This window comes from Schistocerca nitens, chromosome 4, assembly GCF_023898315.1.
Source record: "Schistocerca nitens isolate TAMUIC-IGC-003100 chromosome 4, iqSchNite1.1, whole genome shotgun sequence".
Lineage (NCBI taxonomy): Eukaryota > Metazoa > Arthropoda > Insecta > Orthoptera > Acrididae > Schistocerca > Schistocerca nitens.
Genome location: NC_064617.1, coordinates 111172113 through 111186412, shown reverse-complemented (window position 1 = coordinate 111186412; position 14300 = coordinate 111172113). Strand labels below are relative to the sequence as shown.

At 43.8% G+C, this 14300-nt stretch overlaps 1 long non-coding RNA gene across 1 annotated transcript in view; it reads left to right on the top strand.

Annotated features, from left to right (window-relative positions):
• LOC126251809 (uncharacterized) overlaps positions 1-14300 on the top strand; it is a 781546-nt gene that overhangs the window by 359780 nt on the left and 407466 nt on the right. Inside the window, exon 4 of the long non-coding RNA XR_007545788.1 lies at positions 527-603. This is a non-coding gene — a long non-coding RNA (uncharacterized LOC126251809). The remainder of the gene's footprint in view (positions 1-526; positions 604-14300) is intronic.

Sequence of the window (14300 nt, the reverse complement as noted above, 5' to 3'; positions counted from 1 at the left end):
CGTAATGCGCCGGCCGCTACGTGTTACTCCGGTCGCTGTGCCGTGTTTCACACCTGGCGAACCACGCCGAACACCTGCGGCTGCGCCCCGTATTCTGACCTCGTTGGAAATGCCAGCGAAGGCAGTGGCGTGGTATGACATTTCGATTACACGTGTTATTGACAAACAAAGAAAATTGGCTGCCTGGTGCAACAAGCCCGTAAAAAACACTGAACTGTAAAAACGTATTTTACACCGCTAAATACAGGTATTTACTCGTACGAGCGCAAAAGACACTGCTAGCTAGGGCATAACCACCTATGGTAAACTAACATACGCAAACAGCGACAAACGTCGGTAAGCCCCTGCATATCAGCAACACTGACTGGCAACCACCAGCTGCTATTAGAGCCGACCAACAGGCCACAGCAGGGACACCGACGAGCTCGCCCACAGACGCACGAACAATCTGCCAACACTCCCTCACACTGTGCCTCCGGTATATGACCATCGGACACAAGACCGATAACAAAACTAACTGTTGCAGGTCGCAGGACGCTGAACGAGGACTCTGTACCAGCACCCAGCGCCAGCCGCCGAGCAGCACAAACGCACAACATCAAGGTATCGACATGCATGATACCCACTACTAACAAAGCCTATCCTTGTACAACCTATCGCAGGCAGCAAGACAACCGCTACTGCTCTTGCCGCCCGACCTAACTTTCGCAGAGTTTTTTTTCCCTTGGCTCTTGCCTTGGCACTTTTTTTCCTCTGCCCTTCAAACCGCTACCCTTCGTCAGATTTCGACCAATCTATCTCCAGATGAGCGCGTATTAATGGTTAATCCTAACCAGACGTACGCAAACATCGCAGCACCCACATCCTGCGACACCTCACTTTAGTGAATACTAACCCTTATGCAGAGATGGCAGTAGACCTTTTGTGTTGGCCATCATGCCGGTGTGGGCGTGGAGGGGCTCCACCTCTATTTTTTTCGTACGAGCAACCGTTTGCAGGCGCTGACGTAACTGTGCCCTCGGGGAAAAACTTTGCTGTGTGACCACTGTATTTAAGGTTGAATAACAACCACACTTTTTCTGTTGTACTGATTTTTGTTTATATGAGACTACTTTTGGGGCCGGTGTGGGTGGCCGATCGGTTCTAGCGCGACAGTCTGGGACCGCGCGACCGCTATGGTCGCGGGTTCGAATCCTACCTCGGACATGGATGTGTGTGCTGTCCTAAGGTTAAGGCGCTACAGTCTGGAACCGCGCGACCGCTACAGTCGCAGGTTTGAATCCTGCCTCGGGCATGGATGTGTGTGATGTCCTTAGGTTAGGTTTAAGTAATTCTAAGTTCTAGGGGACTGATGTCCTCAGAAGTTGAGTCCCATAGTGCTCAGAGCCATTTTTTTTCCTTAGGTTAGTTGGGTTTAAGTAGTTCTAAGTTCAAGGCGACTGTTAACCTCAGAAGTTAAGTCCCATAGTGCTCAGAGCCATTTGAACTATTTGAACTACTTTTGGGCTTATTAGGCCATCTTCTGGAAACAACTGACTAGCGTCTCAAATGAATACTGGTTCTTAGGTAACCAAACATTACAAGCAAAGATCCATTCACTTACGTAGAATATTGCCTATGAAACTTATTTCTTAACGTTCAAATTGCATTTTACACAACGGACAATGTTAAGCAAGGATTCGAACCTGAGCCCGTAGCGGTCGCGCGGTTCCAGGCTGTAGCGCCTAGAACCGCCCGGCCACCCCGGCCGGCAATGTTAAGCACAATAAATAATTAAAGTACACCGTATTACAGATTAAATGGTTCTAATCCAATATATTGTGAGGTTTTTGCATTGTCTGAAAACTGTTAAACCGATACTCTTCATGCCATAGTTTGTTTGGTCGTGACAGTGGTTGAGAGGTATCTGACGGAGCGCTAGTAACTTAAGTTGAGGAACACACATGTTTCATATTGTAAATAACATCTTTGTACAATGGGCACTATTAAATACAGTATGTAGTTGAAATATACAATATTAAAGTATTGGAAGTTATACCGTTGAAGCTTGTAGGGTAAGCAAGGTAAGGAATTAGAAATTCTATTTAATTTTCAGTGCGATGTGGTCTGCAGATGCGATTAATTTTTTAAACGATTTCGTGATGCCTTCAACTGCCATTCTCTTTATTTCATGTGCGATTGTACAATTTCGGGCCTTAGACCATTTTCAAGCATAACATCGAGCCATAGGAGTAACGACATACATCGCATAATTTACTGCTAAAAAATCATTCCTAAAATACTTGAAAATGGCTTAAGGCTGAAACTGGTCAATCGTACATGAAATAAAGAGAATAGCAGTTGAGGAGGCATCAGGAAATCATTCAAAAATTGTATTGTGGTTTAATGTTGTGTAGTAGTACGTGTGATTGTGGCAATTTGTGCGTACGTGGCTGGTCGACTGCATCATAACCATACAATCTGTGATACTGTAGGATTCTGTATGTTAATTAGTGTGTGTAATACTGTCCATTGCCTAAAGTTTAGTTTACTTTTGTTGCGCAACATAAATGAAGAGTGCTCAATTTACCTGTTTCTCAGACAATGTCAAAACACACACACACATATATACAGGGTGAGTCACCTAACATTACCGTTGGATATATTTCGTAAACCACATCAAATACTGACGAATCGATTCCACAGACCGAACCTGAGGAGAGGGGCTAGTGTAATTGGTTAATACAAACCATAAAAAAATGCACGGAAGTATGTTTTTTAACACAAACCTACGTTGTTTTAAATGGAACCCTGTTAGTTTTGTTAGCACATCTGAACATATAAACAAATACGTAATCAGTGCCGTTTGTTGCATTGTAAAATGTTGATTACATCCGGAGATATTGTAACCTAAAGTTGACGCTTGAGTACCACTCCTCCGCTGTTCCATCGTGTGTATCGGAGAGCACCGAATTACGTAGGGATCCAAAGGGAACGGTGATGGACCTTAGGTACAGAAGAGACTGGAACAGCACATTACGTCCACATGTTAACACCTTTTTATTGGTCTTTTTCACTGACGCACATGTACATTACCATGAGGGGTGAGGTACACGTACACACGTGGTTTCCGTTTTCAATTACGGAGTGGAATAGAGTGTGTCCCGACATGTCAGGCCAATAGATGTTCAATGTGGTGGCCATCATTTGCTGCACACAATTGCAATCTCTGGCGTAATGAATGTCGTACACCCCGCAGTACATCTGGTGTAATGTCGCCGCAGGCTGCCACAATACGTTGTTTCATATCCTCTGGGGTTGTAGGCACATCACGGTACACATTCTCCTTTAACGTACCCCACAGAAAGAAGTCCAGAGGTGTAAAATCAGGAGAACGGGCTGGCCAATTTATGCGTCCTCCACGTCCTATGAAACGCCCGTCAAACATCCTGTCAAGGGTCAGCCTAGTGTTAATTGCGGAATGTGCAGGTGCAAAATGGTTCAAATGGCTCTGAGCACTATGGGACTCAACTTCTGAGGTCATTAGTCCCCTAGAACTTAGAACTAGTTAAACCTAACTAACCTACGGACATCACAAACATCCATGCCCGAGGCAGGATTCGAACCTGCGACCGTAGCGGTCTTGCGGTTCCAGACTACAGCGCCTTTAACCGCACGGCCACGTCGGCCGGCTGTGTGCAGGTGCACCATCATGCTGATACCACATACGTCGACGCGTTTCCAGTGGGACATTTTCGAGCAACGTTGGCAGATCATTCTGTAGAAACGCGATGTATGTTGCAGCTGTTTGGGCCCCTGCAATGAAGTGAGGACCAATGAGGTGGTCGCCGTTGATTCCGCACCATACATTTAGAGTCCACGGTCGCTGTCGCTCTACCTGTCTGAGCCAGCGAGGATTGTCCACGGACCAGTAATGCATGTTCCGTAGATTCACTGCCCCGTGGTTTGTGAAACCCGCTTCATCGGTAAACAGGTAGAACTGCAACGCATTCTCTGTTAATGCCCATTGACAGAATTGCACTCGATGATTAAAGTCATCACCTTGTAATTGCTGATGTAGCGACACATGAAACGGGTGAAAGCGGTGACGATGCAGTATGCGCATGACACTACTTTGGCTCAGTCCACCGGCTCTCGCAATGTCCCGTGTACTCATGTGTGGGTTCATGGCAACAGCAGCTAACACACGAACTGCACCCGCTTCTCCTGTGACGGGCCTGTTACGGACCCGTTTGCGTGCTACGACCATACCTGTTGCATACAGTTGGCGGTAGATGTTTTGCAATGTGCGGCACGTTGGATGCTCTCTGTCCGGGTACCGTTCTGCATACACCCTGCAGGCTTCAGCTGCATTTCGTCGACACTCGCCATAGATGAGTATCATCTCCGCTTTTCAGAGTTCGAATACACCATGGTCACAGTTCCTACAACACTACACCATCACAGACGTCTGGTAACACGGTGTACTACAGTTGGTCTGCGTGCGGAGACGAATGCAGAACAATAGCAGCAAGCCCTACATGCGGACACTGCGACAGCTAGACCAAACCACAACAGTGCACTACAGCCACACTCGTAAACACGGTCGTCTTAGTAAACATGTCCCTGCAGATGCTGCTCGCCGACCGTGGCCCGTGTTTGTTACAACACGCAACTGAACGTCGGAGGTTTCAAGCGTCAACTTTAGGTTACAGTATCTCCGGATGTAATTAACATTTTACAATGCAACAAACGGCACTGATTACGTATTTGTTTATATGTTCAGATGTGCTAACAAAACTAACGGGGTTCCATTTAAAAATACGCAGGTTTGTGTTAAAAAACATAATTCCGTGCATTTTTGTATGGTTTGTATTAAACAATTACACTAGCCCCTCTCCTCACGTTCGGTCTGTGGAATAGATTTGTCAGTATTTGATGTGGTTTACGAAATATATCCAGCGGTAACGTTGACCACGCTAAATAACTGTTTGTCCAGATGAAAATTACAAAATGTTTCAAGCAAATGTTCTTTAGCCATCAGGGGGACATCAATCAGCATGATTGCCTTCGGTCTAGCTTTGTTTTTTTACAAAGATATGAACAGCGGCATGACTTTCTTAAATGACACCCTGTATTTTTTATTCGCTAATTCATTTCCTCTCATAAAGAACTATTCAAAAATGTATCACAGTGTACCATTAACTGTAACACAACGTTATTAATTACATAACACAACATTGACGTTGAGCCCGGGATCACAAATTCGTCCACTTGCTGGAGTTGCCAGAAAATAAACGAAAACCTAGTAAACACATAACACAAAATCGACTTTGACTCTCGTGTACCATTGCCCAGGAGTAGAACATTCAAAGGTGCTCAAATTGGTGACCCTGGACACCGATACACTGGTGCACTCGTTGAATGAAAGAATTATTTACTGCTTCCAGTGTTGCCTGCTGAAGAGAATTACAACCAGGCACGATACGTTCCTGCATATCCTCTGCAGTTCTTGGAATATCGCGTTAGACGTCTTTAATGCATCCCCTAGGAAAAAGCCCAGAGGATTTAAATCAGGAGACCTAGCAGATCAAGTAACTGTGCCTCCTCGACCAATCCATCTGTTAGTATACCTTCGGTTCAGAAGACGACGTGCACTCAAGGCATTATGTGCTGGACATCCAACGTGTTTATACCACATAAGCGTTCTGGTTCTTAGCGGCACTTCATCCAGAAGAGGACGAACCCACACCAGACGTTAACTCTCCATTGACGCTGCTGTTCCACCTGTCTAAGCCATCATGGGTTGTCGCTGGAGCAATAATGGATGTTCCTTGTATTTACCTGTCCTCTGTTTGCGAAGGAATATTCTTCGGTAAACAGAACATTGGAGAAGAGGTTCGGGTTGGCGAAGATTTGCTGCTGTGCCCACTGGGGAAATCATTCACATGCAATTCTTGATGTAGGTGTACATGGTAAGGATGGGACCGGTGACGTGTAAGAGTACGATGCACACTGGTTTAAGGAATGCCAGTCTCGTGTTCAAGCTGTCGTGTGCTCACATGTGGTTTCATAGCAACGGAAGCGAGAACAGTAACTTCGGCAGCTTCGTCTGTGTGAGTCGTGGGTTGAAACTCCCCGTTTCCTGAAGAGTCGCAACGACAAAAAACATCCGTAGTGAAGGTGGGTTCTTGTCAGGATATCGCTCTCTGTACAGTTCCGCTACCTGCATAGCATTTCGCCTACCTTCAACAACAACAATAAAAGAAACGTTATGTCGATGCAGTTTGTAGGAAGGCCAGCCTTTACTGTTTACCTACTCTGCACAACAGTATTTAAAAGGACTAAACTACTGTACTAAATGTACCCGTACATAAGAAAACAGTATTGCAATTACTATTCTGCTAACTTGCATTGCCGTGCGGTTAAAGGCGCTGCAGTCTGGAACCGCAAGACCGCTACGGTCGCAGGTTCGAATCCTGCCTCGGGCATGGATGTTTGTGATGTCCTTAGGTTAGTTAGGTTTAACTAGTTCTAAGTTCTAGGGGACTAATGACCTCAGCAGTTGAGTCCCATAGTGCTCAGAGCCATTTAACTTGCATTGCCCATGCATGAGTGGCATTTCTACCTTCTCTTCGTTGGTGTACATTCTGCTCAGAAAACTCTTCAACTGACGATGGTTGACGGAATGACGGGTGTGCATTGTACTTATGTTTACATTTGTCCTCTGTCAACGTCAGCACGTGGATGAGTTCCATTACCCGACTACCTGCACTAAGCACTGGGAGCGTCAACGTCAGTGTCGTGTTATGTAATTAATAACGTTGTGTGTTTCTGTGAATGGTACACTGTGATACATTTTTGAATAGGTCTTTAGGAGAGGAAATGAATAAAAAATGCATACATTTTTGAATACGTCTTTAGGAGAGGAACAAAAAATGCAGGATGCCATTTAAAAAAGTCATACCGCTGTTCATATCTTTGTAAAAAACAAAGCTACAACGAAGGCAATGATGCTGATTGATGTCCCTCTGTCGGCTAAAGAACATTTGCTTGAAACATTTTCTAAGTTGCAACTGAACAAACAGTTATTCAGGGTGTGGTGAAGATAAATGGGACACCCTCTATATATAGCTAAATTATTTATTGTGCTTGACATTACCCATTGTGTAAAATGTAATTTGAACGTTAAGAAACAAGTTTGATGTACATCAGTGTTGCAAGTGATTTTATCTTTGGCCATAGTATTTGGTTGCCTAAGAACCAGTGTCCTTTTCAGAAGCTACCCAGTTGTTTCTTGAAGATGGCCTAATAAGCCGCAAACTTGTTTCAAATAAACAAAAATCAATAGAACGAAAATAGAGTATGTGTTATTCAACCTTAAATATGGAATTATTCTACCGACAAATAACGGAAGATAGGGGATTGTTTATAAGTAAAATCGAGTCACTTTAAAAATATTTCACGATTTGTGCAGAACAAAGAGTAAAGTTAAAAATATGATAGAAGTTTCATTCATTTAGGCGTTCTATCTATTTATTCTGAATTATGGAATTATTTGCCTTATTTAGACGCAGATAATGCAACGTCCGGAAACAGAATTTTACAGCACACTCAGTTTCAAGACCCCAGTCATATTCGAATGTGTTCCTTAACACTGTAGGGCAGCCTTCCAATTCCGAGATATGAGACGAACCATTCTTCAACGTTTCCGTTAAAAGCCCGGTCTTCGGAACGGTGAAGCTGGACGCACCCACCTCCGTAGCCGAAATCACTAACGCACGCTTGTGCGGTTCGAATCCTGGTGGTGGAAAATTTCCAGTGTCATTGTTTGGTCGGTAAGCGGACGAGATGTGACGCAAAGTTCCTGATCACGAGTCGTTGCGCCAATGGAGTCGTGGATAAATTCCAGACTTCTCTGCAGTGTTTCATGAAATGAGGGCATGTAATGCTGTTGACGGTGGTCCCCCTTTTGGATGGGGACAGACAAGTTAGGTGGCTCCATTGGTGCAATGCGAGAGCAATAGATGTGTACTGGCATGGGATTTCGACCTCTCCCTTGCTTTCAGCCATAACAACACACAATTGACACTATACCGTATAAGCACTCTTTGCAGTCGTCCACACGACATTGATATACATTTACCACTTCATGAATTGTAATGGCAAACCATCTCCACTAGGACATTGTCATGAGCGCCGATTCAAGATTCCTTCATTTGTTCTCCTACACTCATTACCTGACTACGAGACAACCTTGGCTTTCACTGATAACATTGTCCACTCAGCCAAATACTTTTGCTAGAAAAAGTAAAGCAGCGGTGCTCAATCTGTGTATCCAAAAAAGCAGTGCCCTGACTGAATGACTCATGATCGCCCAGCCCAAGCCGTTAAAGACAGAAACTTGAAATGTGAAGACCCCTAACGGGGTGAAATACGGGATGAAAGGTGGTCACTATTAAGGGAGTTACGAAATCAGACCTACGAAAACTGGTATTTGGTTTCTTGGTCAGAAATAAAGAAATACGTGTTTCAGCAGTTTTGGAAATTTAAACCGTATGGGGGTGAAATAGTGGGTGGGCGTTTTCTTGGAAATAATTATTGAAGAACTACTGTATTTGTAAAGCTACATCTATGAAAACTGGTATTTGACTTCGCGGTTAAAAATAAAGAAAAATACATTTTTTAGTGTTAGAAATGAAATATACGTGTTTCACTGTTTTGGTAAATTCAGCCACTATGGGGATGAAATACGAAATGGAAGTTTTTATGGACATATTTCACTACGTAAGCAAAATGTATGAAAATTTGTATTTCGCCTCGTTGTTAAAAATAAAAAGTCTGGATTTTACTGTTTTCGGAAACTGAACCACTAAAGGGCTGAAGTGTTTTATGGGAATAGTTCATTGTCAAGGCATTTTTAAAGGTAAATCATTCACAATTAATGTTTGGTTTCTCGGTTAGAAATGAAAAAATACAAGTTAAGGAAGTGAAATAGGAGACGAAAAGTTTTATTAAATCATTTCATTGTGAAATCATTTTCAAAGCTAAACCTATGAATAATTGTATTCGACTTCTCTGTTAGAAAATAATAATAAAAAAATACGCTTTTCACTGTTTTTCGAATTCAAACCCTAATGAGGTGAAAATTTTTAAGAAAATATTTTGTTGTATTAAATTTTTAAAGCCACAGCTTTGCAAATTGGTATTTCACTTCTCATTTATAAAAATGTGTTACTTAGGTGATGAAAGTTTCCTGTGGAAATATCACAATAAGTACTTAGAAGGCATGATCAACGAAATCCTTGGACTCCAGCTACGAGAATCGCTTTTTGATCATAAGTACGTCTGGAAAAAAACCATGCTTCTATGGCCTTAATTAGCGTATAAAGTTTAGAAGTTGTTGCAGTTTGCCGGCCGGGGTGGCCGAGCGGTTCTAGGCGCTACAGTCTGTAACCGCGCGACCGCTACGGTCGCAGGTTGGAATCCTGCCTCGGGCATGGATGTGTGTGACGTCCTTAGGTTAGTTAGCAGTTCTAAGTTCTAGGGGATTGATGACCTCAGAAGTTAAGTCCCATAGTTCTCAGAGCCATTTGAACCATTTGTTGCTGTTTGTGAGCAAAATAAAAATTCGATTGAAGGAAAACAAAACAAAAAAAAACTGTGCAGACCATAGAGGCTATGCGTTCGCCACAGCGAACTCTAAGCTGGTATTTTGTAAATATTCCTCTGTATTTAAGCCTAAGCGATTACGGACACCCTCCAGTGTGTCCCTCTTCATTAAAGTTCAGAACAGTTTCAGAGCTCCGGGTCTGTAATTCTGCTAGAAGTTCCCACCGTAATGCAGATAAAAGCTGCTCTCGGACGCTGTCACCGGTAACACTGTCTGCGCTGTTAATTCGAACGCGAGCGTTTCGGACTGCCAACATTTCACAGTTAAACGTGCTTGCATCAGTGTCGGAAAAATATTGAAGGAAGAATTTGTCGACTTCACTTCGTCGGTGAACGTGGTTGCTTAGTTAAATGTTATTAACTTACAGGAATAGCGTTAGAAAGGAAAAAGATGGAGGCACAGGGAAAAACGTTAATTGTTTTGTGGTCAACGGTCTCAGTTGAAATGAAGCCTTCCCGTAATTCGTGCCCTATTCTATACCGTGTTAGGTTGTTATCAGCCTTGTCTTTGTAACAGTGCTCTTGTGTTTCCAACGACACATGTACAGGGTGTTTCAAAAAATGACCGGTATATTTGAAACGGCAATAAAAACTAAACGAGCAGCGATAGAAATACACCGTTTGTTGCAATATGCTTGGGACAACAGTACATTTTCAGGCAGACAAACTTTCGAAATTACAGTAGTTACAATTGTCAACAACAGATGGCGCTGCGGTCTGGGAAACTCTATAGTACGATATTTTCCACATATCCACCATGCGTAGCAATAATATGGCGTAGTCTCTGAATGAAATTACCCGAAACCTTTGACAACGTGCCTGGCGGAATGGCTTCACATGCAGATGAGATGTACTGGTTCAGCTGTTCAATTGTTTCTGGATTCTGGCGGTACACCTGGTCTTTCAAGTGTACCCACAGAAAGAAGTCACAGGGGTTCATGTCTGGCGAATAGGGAGGCCAATCCACGCCGCCTCCTGTATGTTTCGGATAGCCCAAAGCAATCACACGATCATCGAAATATTCATTCAGGAAATTAAAGACGTCGGCCGTGCGATGTGGCCGGGCACCATCTTGCATAAACCACGAGGTGTTCGCAGTGTCGTCTAAGGCACTTTGTACCGCCACAAATTCACGAAGAATGTCCAGATAGCGTGATGCAGTAATCGTTTCGGATCTGAAAAATGGGCCAATGATTCCTTTGGAAGACATGGCGGCCCAGACCAGTACTTTTTGAGGATGCAGGGACGATGGGACTGCAACATGGGGCTTTTCGGTTCCCCATATGCGCCAGTTCTGTTTATTGACGAAGCTGTCCAGGTAAAAATAAGCTTCGTCAATAAACCAAATGCTGCCCACATGCATATCGCCGTCATCAATCCTGCGCACTATATCGTTAGCGAATGTCTCTCGTGCAGCAATGGTAGCGGCGCTGAGGGGTTGCCGCGTTTGAATTTTGTATGGGTAGAGGTGTAAACTCTGGCGCACGAGACGATACGTGGACGTTGGCGTCATTTGGACCGCAGCTGCAACACGGCGAACGGAAACCCGAGGCCGCTGTTGGATCACCTGCTGCACTAGCTGCGCGTTGCCCTCTGTGGTTGCCGTACGCGGTCGCCCTACCTTTCCAGCACGTTCATCCGTCACGTTCCCAGTCCGTTGAAATTTTTCAAACAGATCCTTTATTGTATCGCTTTTCGGTCCTTTGGTTACATTAACCCTCCGTTGAAAACTTCGTCTTGTTGCAACAACACTGTGTTCTAGGCGGTGGAATTCCAACACCAGAAAATTCCTCTGTTCTAAGGAATAAACCATGTTGTCCACAGCACACTTGCACGTTGTGAACAGCACACGCTTACAGCAGAAAGACGACGTACAGAATGGCGCACCCACAGACTGCGTTGTCGTCTATATCTTTCACATCACTTGCAGCGCCATCTGTTGTTGAAAATTGTAACTACTGTAATTTCGAAAGTTTGTCCGCCTGAAAATGTACTGTTGTCCCAAGCATATTGCAACAAACGATGTATTTCTATCGCTGCTCGTTTAGTTTTTATTGCCGTTTCAAATATACCGGTCATTTTTGAAACACCCTGTAAGTGATGTTGAATGAAACCGAGACAGTTTGAAGATTAGATGGTTCTTGTAAATACTCACACATGGTTTATTGTTTCGGCGTTCTTTGAAAAGTTTTTTTTCCTTGCGTTTAGTACAATTTAATACAAATGTAATGAGAAATCTAATTGTTATGCAAATAAAACTAGAAATATACTTCCATACAAATAAAAATAAGAATTAATAAATATGTTAGTACTATCGTCAGACGTATGGAAATCAGCGATTTGCGGTATGTGTACTGTACACACACGTTCCGCGAGAAGTGTGGAACATGCTTGCTGATGTCTGCTGCTGTTGTCATCGTCAGCCCAAGGCTGGTTTGATGCAGACCTCCCCCCGATCTATCCTGTGCAAGACTCTTCAACCGTGAATAATTATACTACAGTCTACGTTCACTTGAACTTGCATACTAGAGTGAAACTTTTCTCTCTCTCTCTCTCTCTGTCTCTCTCTCTCTCTCTCTCTCTCTCTCTCTCTCTCTCTCTCTATCACTCTATATCTGTCTCCAATTTACGATTTCTTGCTACCTCAGGATTAGTCAATGTGAAACATCCCCTTAGAAGAATTATGAATGACAATGCTGGTAAACCTCTTACGTTATTTGATTTTCAAACAGCTGAGCAAAACTGAACTTACTCAGACATTTCTCTCTTTCCTTATTCTGATCATCACTAAACTGACACACAATATTTTTAGCGCAACGCAATCTGACTTTCAATAATCCCTACAAAAGAATGGCGCTAACAATAACCTATTTCTAAACTGAAGGAAACACTTCACGGCATTCGCTTCAGAACTGCTACAAATTCGTCGGGCGATAGAACGCGCAGCTCGAACTGACAACACAAATGGCACTGCTAAGAGTATCCTACGACTTCCACATCGCTGGCAACGGGATATACACAATGCTGATGACTACTTTGAAGGTCAGTAAAACTTTGAAACACGTATTTATTTTGTACGAGCTGTAACACGTATCTGTTTTGTACGAGCTGTAAATAAATAGTTGCCACTATTAAAGTTCCAACCCTCGTATGTATCGATTTTACTGCCACTGATGGACGATACAAAGTACAGGGCTATTACAAATGATTGAAGCGATTTCATAAATTCACTGTAGCTCCATTCATTGACATATGGTCACGACACACTACAGATACGTAGAAAAACTCATAAAAGTTTTGTTCAGCTGAAGCCGCACTTCAGGTTTCTGCCACCAGAGCGCTCGAGAGCGCAGTGAGACAAAATGGCGACAGGAGCCGAGAAAGCGTATGTCGTGCTTGAAATGCACTCACATCAGTCAGTCATAACAGTGCAACGACACTTCAGGACGAAGTTCAACAAAGATCCAACAACTGCTAACTCCATTCGGCGATGGTATGCGCAGTTTAAAGCTTCTGGATGCCTCTGTAAGGGGAAATCAACGGGTCGGCCTGCAGTGAGCGAAGAAACGGTTGAACGCGTGCGGGCAAGTTTCACGCGTAGCCCGCGGAAGTCGACGAATAAAGCAATCAGGGAGCTAAACGTACCACAGCCGACGGTTTGGAAAATCTTACGGAAAAGGCTAAAGCAGAAGCCTTACCGTTTACAATTGCTACAAGCCCTGACACCCGATGACAAAGTCAAACGCTTTGAATTTTGGGCGCGGTGGCAACAGCTCATGGAAGAGGATGCGTTCAGTGCGAAACTTGTTTTCAGTGATGAAGCAACATTTTTTCTTAATGGTGAAGTGAACAGACACAATGTGCGAATCTGGGCGGTAGAGAATCCTCACGCATTCGTGCAGCAAATTCGCAATTCACCAAAAGTTAACGTGTTTTGTGCAATCTCACTGTTTAAAGTTTACGGCCCCTTTTTCTTCTGCGAAAAAAACGTTACAGGACACGTGTATCTGGACATGCTGGAAAATTGGCTCATAACTGGAGACCGACAGCGCCGACTTCATCTTTCAACAGGATGGTGCTCCACCGCACTTCCATCATGATGTTTGGCATTTCTTAAACAGGAGATTGGAAAACCGATGGATCGGTCGTGGTGGAGATCATGATCAGCAATTCATGTCATGGCCTCCACGTTCTCCCGACTTAACCCCATGCGATTTCTTTCTGTGGGGTTATGTGAAAGATTCAGTGTTTAAACCTCCTCTACCAAGAAACGTGCCAGAACTGCGAGCTCGCATCAACGATGCTTTCGAACTCATTGATGGGGACATGCTGCGCCGAGTGTGGGAGGAACTTGATTATCGGCTTGATGTCTGCCGAATCACTAAAGGGGCACATATCGAACATTTGTGAATGCCTAAAAAAACTTTGAGTTTTTGTATGTGTGTGCAAAGCATTGTGAAAATATCTCAGCCCGCATCTCGTGGTCGTGCGGTAGCGTTCTCGCTTCCCACGCCCGGGTTCCCGGGTTCGATTCCCGGCGGGGTCAGGGATTTTCTCTGCCTCGTGATGGCTGGGTGTTGTGTGCTGTCCTTAGGTTAGTTAGGTTTAAGTAGTTCTAAGATCTAGGGGACTTATGACCACAGCAGTTG